The sequence below is a fragment of the Capra hircus genome, chromosome 11 (assembly GCF_001704415.2).
Source record: "Capra hircus breed San Clemente chromosome 11, ASM170441v1, whole genome shotgun sequence".
Lineage (NCBI taxonomy): Eukaryota > Metazoa > Chordata > Mammalia > Artiodactyla > Bovidae > Capra > Capra hircus.
Window position 1 is genome coordinate 24,701,017 of NC_030818.1, and position 8,963 is coordinate 24,709,979.

An 8,963-nucleotide genomic window follows, 5' to 3' on the forward strand; every position below is an offset into this window, starting at 1 on the left:
GGGATTCAAAAAAATTAGACTATGTAACTGAAAAAATAATAACAATAATGACAAATAACACCCCAAATTTGGAAAATTCAAGCAAAACATTGGTAACCTCATTCTTGATGGCACATAAATAAAGGAATTTAAGACTGTGGATGGAAAAACAGAAGCTTCCATCAAAACAGGTATACACAGCGTAACCAGAAAGAGTCACACCCTGAATTCCACATCCACAGTGATGTCAGTCGTCAGCTGGCTGTGGAGCCTTCTGCTGATTCCTACAGGAACAGGCACAAAGCACCCTCGAGTTTTCGCTGGCACCAAACTCAGTTGCTTCTCTGAAAAGCTGTCCTGACATTGGTAATAGCAGAGGGTGGGGGAAAGGAGTGGTAAGAGTAAATATCAAGTTAAGTGCTCCTTTGTGTGAAGGAATCTAGAAACCCTCTTATTTAGTAATCAACCCAACATACCACCAACTTCAAACACTTGTACTTCTAAACACAGCCACAAACCCATCACTGCCTTTGTTTTTTCAGTCCCACTCCCTCAGCCCACTGCTTATTGCTCCACTGGACCCTCCTGTGTTGCTCACAGGAGGTGTCTTAACACCTTACCAGCCACGACTCCTGCCCCCAGGTCCATCCTCACTCTTGTACCCGCGGCTGATCACAACCGCACTTGGAATTTTGGCTGAGCTTTTTCCTTCGAATACCCCAGACAAGACCAATCACTAAGTATCTGCTCCCACCTGTTCATCACATCCAATCAGCAAAACACCATAGACGTGTTGGCCCAGGGTGTGGCTCAGGGCAGTGGCTCTGCAAACTGTATAATGGCGCGTCTCAGGGAAACCGCCCTGCCCTCAGCAGCATCCCCCACCTAGAAAGACTGCTTTCCCCAAGCCTGGAAAACCACTCTCCAAGCTGGGTGATGGTAAGGCTAAGCTAATTCTACTCTGGCATTTGAACAGGGAAAAAAGGAGAGGATCAGTCAGTGGAAACGAACAAGTGGAGAAGTTCCTGGGAGAGAGGCACAGATGCCACTCTGCTGAGTGATGGCAACCCTAAGAGGTAGGAGGAGAGACATCAGAACGGCCACACTCCCCCAGGCAGCTGCTGTTGCTTCTTTACAATCAGTAACCCCTACCTAGGACTTCCCAGGTGGTTCAGTGGGTAAAGAATCCACCTGCAATTCAGGAGACACAGGTTCGATCCCTGGATCAGGAAGATCCCCTGGAGGAGGGCATGGCAAACCACTCCAATATTCCTGCCTGGAGAATCCTCATGGACGGAGGAGCCTGGTGAGCTACAGTCCATGGGGCTGCAAAGAGTCAAACATGACTGAAGCAACTCAGCATGCCCTCACAACTCCTACCTCTGGAGCCTACATTCCCTGTATATACTGCCAGTTATACTTTTTTCCCTCTCAGCAAATTTTGTTTCTTAGGATGACCAACAAGGGTCAGAGATTTATTTTCAGAATGCTTAATAAAAGTACTAAGCAAAAATAAAAGAATTATAAAACATTAGTACATTATTTCTTGTGAAAAATTGCCATAATTTTCATTCCTCTATAAATTTTAGGAATTGTGGCTATTATTCAAGCATTCAACGAGTAATAATTGGAAACCCTACTATTTCTAAAACAGTTAAGAGTGGTACTGAATACATTTGTAGGAAAGTAGACCTCTCTCTGAAACCTTTTTTTCCCAGACATCTTTAGTAAACATGTAACATTAGAGATGTAGCGTGCCCAAAATCTTGGATCATAACTCCATTAGGTTTGATATTCACATTTCCATTGAAGATTATTAATATTCACCCAGCACATTCATGAGATTTATTTAAAATGCAGACATTAACCGAAAGTCTTTAGGGCATATGTATAAGAGAACTTATTATACTATTATGTAGTATTTAGTCAAATACTACATTAGTATAACATTACTCATGAAAAAAAAATCCAGTAAAAGATAGTCAGACTTGAAAACTCGACCTTGCCAAGTAAGCTTCCAAACTATTTGGGGAAGGGCTGCTTACAAATACACTGAACTTTTCTCCAATTATTTTCCTAACATAATTTCCTAGAGGAATTACAAAATGATTATAAGGATAGCAAGGGATTATATTTTAAAATCTGGGCTTACTCTTGGTGTAAAGGACCCTCAGAATAGGTCTTCTGAGCACAACAGGAGACTTTTTTCAAAGGGCATCTGCCAGGGTGAGGGCAGCTGACAGTCATCCCTGTATACCCCACAAATCAGGCAAAACTCCTGCTACCCACACACAAAAAAGACTAATAATAATAACAACTTTCCTACAGCAGTACTGCAGGTTAATAACTATCAAGTGTTGCTTTTTAGATGGTTTCCTCCCCATCCCAGTAATTCAGTGATATTTGCACTTCCTGTAAGAACTATGAAAAGATGCAGATTTAAACACACTAGGAAGCTTTTCCATACTGTTCATACTGTTCTTTTCATACTGTTTATGGGGTTCTCAAGGCAAGAATACTGAAGTGGTTTGCCATTCCCTTCTCCAGTGGACCACATTCTGTCAGACCTCTCCACCATGACCCGCCCGTCTTGGGTGGCCCCACACGGCGTGGCTTAGTTTCATTGAGTTAGACAAAGCTGTGGTCCTAGTGGGATTAGATTGACTAGTTTTCTGTGATTATGGTTTCAGTGTGTCTGCCCTCTGATGCCCTCCTGCTTATTTAACTTACATGCAGAGTACATCATGAGAAATGCTGGGCTGGAAGAAGCACAAGCTGCAATCAAGATTGCTGGAAGAAATATCAATAAGCTCAGATATGCAGATGACACCACCCTTATGGCAGAAAGTGAAGAGGAGCTAAAAAGCCTCTTGATGAAAGTGAAAGAACAGAGTGTAAAAGTTGGCTTAAAGCTCAACATTCAGAAAACAAAGATCATGGCACCCGGTCCCATCACGTCATGGCAAATAGATGGGGAAACAGTGGAAACAGTGTCAGACTTTATCTTTTTGGGCTCCAAAATCACTGCAGATGGTGATTGCAGCCATGAAATTAAAAGACGCTTACTCCTTGGAAGAAAAGTTATGACCAACCTAGATAGCATACTCAAAAGCAGAGACATTACTTTGCCAACAAAGGTCCATCTAGTCAAGGCTATGGTTTTTCCTGTGGTCATGTATGGATGTAAGAGTTGGACTGTGAAGAAGGTTGAGAGCCGGAGAATTGATGCTTTTGAACTGTGGTGTTGAAGAAGACTCTTGAGAGTACCTTGGACTGCAAGGAGATCCAACCAGTCCATTCTGAAGGAGATTAGCCCTGGGTGTTCTTTGGAAAGACTGATGCTAAAGCTGAAACTCCAGTACTTTGGCCATCTCATGCGAAGAGTTGACTCATTAGAAAAGACTCTGATGGTGGGAGGGATTGGGGGCAGGAGAAGAAGGAGACGACAAAGGATGAGATGGCTGGATGGCATCACCGACTCGATGGACGTGAGTTTGAGTGAACTTCGGGAGTTGGTGATGGACAGGGAGGCCTGGCGTGCTACGATTCATGGGGTCACAAACAGTCGGACATGACTGAGTGACTGAACTGAACTGAACTGAAATGAGGAAGCTTTTCCATCACGGTATCCTCCAAACAGGCAGAAGAAGAAAATTGCAAGGGTTCTAACCCTGACTGTTCAGGGAGATAGAGCTCCCTTTATCAACACCCTCTGGCGTTCTCCTAGTACTCCTATAACATCCAAGTCTGAGAAGCAAAACGTCAGGTAATAAAAAGACATTAAATTAAACCAACCAACAGAAACAAATTATCTCTTGTGTCTGTATGTCTCTACATCTTCAGGCAATTGAACACAAACTCAAATTAACTTGGGTTAATGAAGAGAATCGGTTTAATAGCCTTAGAAACCATTAAATGTATATCAATTGGCAAACTGCAAAAATCATCAACAAGCACTTCTATGGCTTCAACCTGAGTAGCATCCTATATAGATTTACAAACTCACTTCAAGAAAATTTCCTGACACAGTACAACATCTCAATTCACAACCAAATCTGTCTCTTTCTTCATTAAAACACATTGTTAGAATCCTACACCCTTTCGTGGAAAAAAAAAAAAAAAAAACACTTAAGAAACTAGGAATACAAGTTCCTCAACCTGATCACAGGAATACTAACATTATGCTTAATGGTGTAAGACTAGATGTTTTCCCTCTAAGGTCAAGAAAAAAAAAGGATGTCCATTCTCACATCTGCTATTTGACATTGTACTAGAAGTTTGAGCCAGTGTAATTAGGCAAGAGAAAGAAAAAAAGGAAGCATAAAGTTAAATTCTCTCTCATTGCAGATAATATTATCTTATATATATATATATATATATATACACATATGGAAAACAAAAACATAACTAATAAATAAGTTTAGCAAGGTTATAAGATATAAGATCAGTACACAAAAATCAGTTGTATTTCTATACACTAGCAATGAACAATCTGAAAAAGAAATTAAGAACACAATTCCATTTATAATAGCATCAAAAAGAATAAACACTTAAGAATAAATTAAATCAAAGCAGCATAAGACTTGTACAGTGAAACCCATAAAACACTGGAAGAAATTAAAGAACACTTAAGTAAATGGAAAGACATCTTATGTCCATGGATTGAAAAACTTAATATTGTTACAATGGAAAAACTCCCCTAACTGATCTACAGATTCAATGCTGTCTCTATCAAACTTCCAAACGCCTTTTTTGCAGAAATGGATATGTTGATTCTAAAGTTCATATGAAAATGGGAGAAACCCAGATAGACAAAACAACCTTGTAGAAGAGGAACTCACATTTCCTGTCTTCTAAACTTACTACAAAGCTAGAGTCTTCTATGTGGTTTTGGCATAAGAACAGACACGTAGATCACTGAGAAAGCACCGAGAATCCATAAACCCACAAATCTGCAGTTATCCAGTTTTTGACAAGTATGCCAATACCACTCAGTGGTGGAAAGAACGGTCTTTTCATCAAATGATACAGGGACAACTGCATATCCACCTCCAAAAGAATGAAGTTGGACCCCTATCTCATACCATATATAAAAAATCAACTCGAAATGGATCAGAGTCCTGAAACTAAGAGATAATACCATAGAAATTTTAGAAGGAAACATAAGAGTAAATCTTCATTACCTTGAGTTCCTTAAGATACAATACCAAAAGCATAGAAGGCAAGAGAAAAACTAAAACTGGACTACACAGAAAGTGAAATCGTGTGTACTGCAAATGATATCATTAAGAAAATGAAAAGACAACTCTTTAGTCTGAGAGAAAATATCTGCAAATCACGTACCTGATAAAGTTCAATATTCAGAATATATAAAGAACTCTTAAAAGTCAACAATTAAACAAAAAAAATTTTTAATGGGTAAAGCGTTTGACTAGACCTTTCTCCCTAGAGGGTAGATAAATAATCAATAAGCACATGAAAAGATGCTACACAATTAGCTATTAGGAAGATGCATACCAAAATCACAGTGAGATACCAACTCATACCCACACTAGGAGGCTGTTATTTAAAAAGAAAAAAGAAGAAGAACAAGGAAAATAACTGTTGGAGAGAATGGAACCTTCATATATTGCTAATGGGAATATTAAATGGTTCACTTGCTTCAAAAAACAGTATGAGAGCTCCTCAAAAAGTTAAACATGATGTTATTACCTTGATCCCTGGGTTGGGAAGATACCCTGGAGAAGGGAAAGGCTACCCACTCCAGCAATCAGCCTGGAGAATTCCATGGACTGTATAGTCCATGGGGTCTCAAAGAGTTGGACATGACGGAGCGATGTTCACTTATCATATGACCCAGGAATCTCATCCTGGGTATATACCAAGAAAATGAAAAACATACCGTTCACACAAACCTTGTACATGAATGTTCATAATAGCATTGTTCACAACAGTCAAAAAATAAAAATAACACAAATGTCCATTAAATGAGAAAAGGATAATCAAAACGTAGTATATCCATACAATAGAAAATTATTCAACAATAAAAAGAATGAAGTACTGATCCATGCTACAACACAGATGAATTTCAAAACATTACGCTAAGCAAAAAAAGACAGACACAAAGACCACGTTTCCATTTATATGAAATGTCCAGAATAGGCAAATCCCTAGAGACAGAAAGCAGATTAGTGGTTGTCGGGAGACGGGTAAGGGAGGAGTGAAGAGTTACTGCAAAAGAGTACGGGGTACATAAAAATGTGTTAGGATATCCCTGGTGGCACAGTGGATTAGAACTCACCTGCCAATACAGGGGACACGGGTTTGATCCCTGGACCAGGAAGATTTCATAAGCCACAGGGTAAGCCCGTGCACCACGACCACTGAGCCCGTGTCCCACAACTACTGAAGCCCATGTGCCCTGGAGCCCATGCTCCACAAGCAGAGAAGCCACCACAATGAGCAGCTGTGCACCACAATTAGAGAGTAGCCCCCGCTCACCGCAACCAGAGAAAGCCCACGCGCAGCAACAAAGGTCTAGTGCAGCCAAAAATGAAAAAAGAACTGTTCTAGAATTAGAACATTTGGTAGTGATGGTTACATAGCTCTGTGACTATTTGAAAAACTACAGATTTACATACTTTAAAAACGATAAATTTTATGGTATGTGAATTGTATCTCCAGTTGTAAAAAAACAGAAAACCACGCACATTGTTAATACCACCTTATATTTATTTAGTTCCACTTTTTAACTCCCCTGAGGCCTGGCGTGCTGCGATTCATGGGGTTGCAAAGAGTCGGACACGACTGAGTGACTGAACTGAACTGAATCTTCCCAGATCGCCTAAAGTTTATCAGCAAAACCACAATGTTAACAATGCGTCGATCAATTTAGTCAAATATCCTGTAACTATTTCTCATTCTTCTTTCCAGCCCCTTGCTTGCCGCTTGGCGTGGTGAAGACGTGCTTAACCTCACTTGTCTGGTTTTAAACAGAATAGGAAGTGAATTACTAAACTGAGAAAGGGAAAGGCAGAAAAGATTTAGAACAAATAATAAAAAGAAGGTATTCGTCCTTTCATCTCCAGTTACCCCTCAGAAAACTTTTTAGGGGATCAGGAAATCACATTCTTCTATTAGCTGACAAAAGTTGTCATTAAGTCAAATGCTATAATTCCTCAAATCTGATTTCATACATAGCTGCTATTCAATAATTTGATATGAGTCTGATCCCCATGCAAGTATGCTCTTCATAAGAGACCTCATTCTTACATATATAAAAAGTCAAATCTAAAAAACACATAGATCAGGAGATAGTAACACAATAGAAAGATGACTCACAGGTTAAAAGAATTCCCTACTTGAATTCCTGTACACATCCATTATTATGTATACGAAATATGATGAAGTTTACAAACTTCTTTTCATACTAATGTTTGGAAACCTACTTGTTATAAAAAGTGGATGCACCTAATTATTTGTTGCATGCTACAATGTTCCTATCTCTGCCATGCACTGGAGCACAGACAAGTGCATTAATAAAACTGTATTTCAGAAAAAGACACAAACATACATATGTTCAATTTCTTTCTGATCTTTTTAAACTGAATTGATTGGAAGAGCTAATTAAAAGTGATTCTTATGTAAGCCGAAGTTTTCAAGAAGGGAACCGTGACCCATTATTATAATTTTAAAACTATACTATTACATAATTTGAATTACTTATTAAAAAAAAAAAAAAAACCTTCCACTGGTAAAGATTATTGAATCAGTAAAAATACAGGTAAGAATTTAGGCAGTTTATCTCAAAGCAAAAAGTCTAAACTTTCCACTTCTGTCTGATGAACAAAAAACAAACAGCCTTTCACACAGACCTGAAAGCTCAGCATTATATTGATTTCATAATTTTACATTTTACTTTCAAACATTCCATATGAAAGAGTGGCTATGGCTAAAATAAATGAAAGGAAACCCATGCATCGCTATGGGCACACACACACACTTCTCGTATATCAGAGTTGAGGACTTAAATTCAAATACTGCTCTCCACTAAGGGAGTCAGACTCTCCTGTACTCTGCATGGTAGAGAAGGAAAGCATGGAAATTCAATGGACCTGCAAGATAAAACTTATAACACACAGTTAAAAAGCCGTATATTAAGTTGAACAAATCACTGTATTTTAATACAGCAAAAACATGTCATTATCTACACTTCTTTAATGAAAAAAGAAAAACAGAACAGAAAACACCACAAATGGCTTCTACTCGGTCATGGGCAGAACTACAGAATTACTTCAAAACGATCAAAATAATTGAAGTCTAGAAGGGATAAAGACTAAAGTATAAAGTCATGGGAAATTTTCGTCTCAGTTTCAATACAATGTTGTATAAAGTAAACAAAAATACTATTCCAGACATAAATGACATAGCATTACTTAGTGCTGGTAGGTGAACTCCAAATAATATATATTCCCTCTGGCTTTCATCCACTAAATGTATATTGGGATAGTGTTGATATTTTAAAATATAAATCAAAGGATTCTCACCAAAGATATGTAAAATTAATTTGTTCAAAATTAGGATAAGATAGTTGGATGGCATCACCAACTCAATGGACATGAGTTTGAATAAACTCCAAGAGCTGGTGATGGACAGGGAAACCTGGCGTGCTACAGTCCATGTGGTCGCAAAGACTGAGCGACTGAACTGAGCGACTGAACTTAACTGGTAGCATAAATGCAGATTATCCAATTCAATTCCTTAACAAATAATAAACTGACGATTGAGGCGCATCAATAGTCAAAAGTTCAAGTGCTTATTAGGAATGTCTGTGAGCTTCCCTGGAGGCTCAGCAGTAAAAATGACAATGCATGACAATGCAGAGGACAGGGGAATTTGACTTCCTTACTGGAGAGCAGTATTTGAGTTTAAACCCTCAACTCTGATACAAGAGAAGTATGTGTGTGGCCATAGCTATGCATATT